Source organism: Solanum pennellii, chromosome 12, assembly GCF_001406875.1.
Source record: "Solanum pennellii chromosome 12, SPENNV200".
Taxonomy (NCBI): domain Eukaryota; kingdom Viridiplantae; phylum Streptophyta; class Magnoliopsida; order Solanales; family Solanaceae; genus Solanum; species Solanum pennellii.
In genome coordinates this window covers 68,326,419-68,331,192 of record NC_028648.1, presented here as the reverse complement: position 1 = coordinate 68,331,192, position 4,774 = coordinate 68,326,419, and positions in this window count along the sequence as shown.

Sequence of the window (4,774 nt, the reverse complement as noted above, 5' to 3'; positions counted from 1 at the left end):
AACCCTTAATTAACCAACTAACCAACAAACTAATTAAGTCAGTTAATTTAAAATTGGATAGTTGACTTGACCTCCAAACGACGGTTACCTGTTGATGGGGCGTCGATCAAACGATGACACCGTACTGGCAAGCCATCGTTTGATTCATAGAATTTGTTTTTGGACATTTTGGGTAAATGTATAAGTATAAAAATATGACACTATCGATGGGACGTTGACACATCGACGTCTCATCGTTTGGTACATCATTTGGTCATTGTCAAATTGACAACTTTTGGTCAAACACGTGGTCCTTGGGGAGTCGTACCCGAACGTTTTGACCCCAATCACACTATCATATATATATATATATATATAAAATATTTTTAACAAAATTTAATAAAGTTCAAATCTTAAAATTCCATGAAACATGCCAAGGCACCCTAGCTTCAATTTCACAATTCTCCGGACGTCATGGTCATTTCTTGACGTTTTGACTCTAACACTACCTAAATGATTTCAATACATTATTTTAAGCTTAGAAACATTGTTTCAAGTCTTGGTTCATCATATGAGGCTCTATACTAAGTCATGGACTTTCAGAGTGTTACATTATCCCCTCCTTAGGAACAGTTGTCCCCGAATAACACTAAAATCTTTTTTTAGGGAGAGGATAGACTTAATACTAGAATTCCAAATAATAACATACAATTAATATGATTTACAACTCAAAGGATTAATTCACAACTCCATTCCACATAAACATGGCTTTACACATAGCAACTAAAATCACAAGTCACAACATATAAGAGCTCAACTTTTTCACTAACACAAAATGAGGCACTACCTTCTGAACATCAACATGAGCTCAAAGGACACAAAAGAGTTACCATGCTATTCTTCTCAAGACAACATCAAAAGACAAAAATAATCTCAAGAAGACAAAAACGAATACTACACATTATTGCAAGTTAACACAAAAAACCTTTGTCATGAAAAACTCATTTTGACATAAACCTTTACCAAAATATGCACATACTTAGAAAATAAGTGAAATTCATATTTATTCATTAATTTTATTTTAATAGGAATAACTAACCTTAATTGGGAGAAAATGAGGATAGCGGGACTTCATGTCGGCCTGGCCTCCCATGTTGCAACCTCAACTAGGTGGTTTCTCCATAGAAATTTTACGGAGGCCTCCTCTTTGTTCCTCGACTTCTTAACTTGACAATCAAGGATTTCCATCGAAACCTCTTCATTGGAAAGGTTCTCATCCACATCTAACCCATCAATAGGAAGAATGGACACGGGGTCTCCAATACACTTCTTATGCATAGAGACATGAAATACCGGATGAACCAAAGCTAGTTCACTAGGTATTTCAACTCATAAACAACCTTCCCGACTCGTTGCAATATCTCATAGGGAACCACATACAGGGTACTTAGTTTCCCTTTTTTACCAAATCTTATCACCCTTTTCATATGTGAAGTACACCTTATCACCCACTTCAAATTCAAGAACTATCCTCTTATTGTCGGCATAAGACTTTTGTCGACTATAGGTTGTTTTCAATCTATCCTTATCATACGAACATTCTCCAAAGCTTCTTAGATTATCTCGGGACTAAGGAGTGAAGACTCACCTACCTCAAACCACCCTACCGGAGACGTACATCTCCTACCATAGAGTGCTTCAAAAGGAGTTATGTCAATACTCAAATGGTAGCAATTATTATAAGAGTACTCAATCATCGGCAAATGATTGTCCCAATTCCCCTTGAAATCTATTACACAAGCTCTTAACATATCCTCTAGGTTTTGAATGGTACGTTTTGCTTGACCACCATTTGAGGATGAAAAGCAGTATTAAGCTTCACTTGTATACCCAACCCTCTTTGAAAATACCTCCAGAAATAAGAAGTGAATTCTGCACCTCTATCCGATATGATGGACAAAGGGATCCCATGAAGACTCACAATCTCATTAATGTATATTCTTGTGTAATCCTCCGTCGAATTTGTAGATTTAATGGGGATAAAGTGAGTGGATTTCGTCAACCTATCCACAACAACCCATATAGAGTCATTTTCCTACGTGTCCAACGTAAACCCACTACAAATTCAATATATATGTTATCTCACTTCCAAGCGGAACTTGCATTTCTTGAAGTAAGAAACCTGAATTTTTATGCTCGGCCTTTACTTGTTGGCAATTTGGACACCTAGCCACAAATTCTGCTATGTCCCTTTTTAAGCCTTTCCACAAATAGACCTCTTGAAGGTCTCGGTACATTTTGGTGGCATCCGGATGAATGGAATATCGAAAACCATTAGATATCTCCGAAATTCGCTTTCTCAAGTCATCAACATCCGGCACACACAACCTCCCTTGGTACCTAAGCACACCATCCCCCCTTTCGGAGAATGACTCATTAAGCTTACCAAGAACCGATTCCTTCAACTCCATCAATAATGGATCAATGTGTTGCTTAGACTTCACCTCAACCTCTAAATATGATTTGGAGTTATGATGGACCATAGAGCCACCATTAGGAGAATATTCCAACCTAACACCAAATCGACCCCACCTATGAACATACTTCACTAGGTCTTTCTTGGCTTCTTCCACATGATACACACTACACATAGTCATTGTAATACTCCAAAAATCTAAAGCCTAATCTAGAGACTAACATGAGAGTCTAAGGGTTGTAACACTATTTAAGGTAAATTATAATGTATATAAGTCATTTAGGAAGTTTTAGAATCAAATCGTCAAGACACAACCATGACGTCCGGAAACTAGTTTAAGAGGTGCTAGTGTGCCTTAACCCATTTGACCAGGTTTTAGGAGTCGGAATTTAATGGAATTTTGTAGTAAGGTGTCTAATATGTATTAGATTTGGTTTATAGTCAAAACTTATGGGTAAGACTTCCTAAGGACCAACCAAGGGGTCTTTGAGAAGGACCCTTCCATATTGGCCAAAAGCTGTCTAGAGACAATGTCTACCAACGAAGGAAGAATGACGGGGCAGGGTCCAATCGACGGGGCATCTATTGCCTCCGTCGAGGGTTATTTATCCTTTTTTCCAAAATGACATTTTTGAAAATCTTTGTCACAAACGACGGACCTGCAGGATGGTTGGTCCCAGGGTCCATCGACCGACCTACGACCCATAGGTCGGTGTCTCGTATGTTAGGTCTGCATTTCACTAGTGAGTTTTAAGTTGTATCATTTAATTAATTAGGTGGTTAGTTAATTAGTTAGGGGTTGTAGGAGGTCTAATTAAGTTAGTTAATGACTTATATAAACATCTAAACCTAATTAAAATAACTCAACTCTCATATTTCTGAAAACCCAATCAATCTTCCTTCTCTCTTTTACTCTTCATAAATTAACAAGGTATGATATACTTTCACATTTGGGATTCCTTTCCCCAAAGGGTTCTTGCGAATTGATATAAAAAACATAAGTTTCAAGTGGGTTTATTCTATTATGAATTGGATCTTCTAAATTTCTTTGTAAATGATTTATTTAGTTTATTATGATTAGATTATGATGTATTATTATTCAATTATGCTAGTTCTTGATTAATTAACCTAGTTTATGAAGTAGATCATGAATTTGACACAAATCCCTAACCTAGGTTATGAAGTAGTGATGAATTGATGTGTATTGATTCAATTGACTTCATTACTGTGTTAGTTACTATTGTGTGATTATATTAAACCCATTTTTGGGTTGAATTGGATTATTTATGGTGAATCCTTGGATGATAGCTTGTAAAGGAGATCGGGGCAAGTCTTGTGATCTCAATCCTTTACATCAATTATGATTACTTGTGTTTAGTGATAAGGTTATATTGAAGTATATCTTATGATAAGATTTATTAGGATTGGTATGATTTTGATTTGAAATGCCTTGAATTATGGCTTTTTAATTGTTGGGTACGATGTAATGACGTAAGGGTTGTGATGAATTTGCCTATATGCCTTGTCATAATACGCTTATGTAAAAGTGCTAACCTCACATTTGTGAATTGTATTGACAGGACAATAGTCATGCAATTCCTATTGAGCTATGACTATGACTATATAAGGGGTAGACCTCTATGACCTAAACTATGTTATGATTATTAATGAAAGACATTCCAAAAGGGACTCTAGCTTAGCACCGAGTGAACTAAAAGTGAGGAGTGTCCCTTCCACATAAGGAAGGTAGGATAACTATTGTACTGATGAGATTGGAGACTATAATGCATGTAGTGTAAAGAGGGTCCCAACTACATCTCCTAGTTCTTGAACTATGTTGCCCCCATAGGAATACTAGCTAGTTGATCAACATAGATTCTATGTTCATGTTTTGGTACTACCTTGGCAAGTAGTCAGCCTTATTTCGGTGTAAGGTTCCATGAAACCAGATCCACATTAGCTCATGTGTTCTATGTTAGTTAAGGCAAGATGTTCCTAAAGTAAAATGAAGTAACAAAGTGAACTCTAACTAGGATGACGTAAGGGTTTTGGCTTAGTCTAGGTAGGGGTATGAGACTCTACCTATACATTGCATTAGTTAGCCTTGAGTGAAGTCTTAGAAATATGGTCTTATGTGCTTATATGCATATGAATGTAAATGATATGTATATGTTGATATTACATGTTAATGACACTATGTGATATTGGTAACACTTAGGAACATGTGGTTGGTATCTATTGCTTAAGTGTGATGATGTCTACTATCACATCTGGGGAGCACCCCCTAGAAGTAACATGGCGTACTTGACCTCTCGAAGG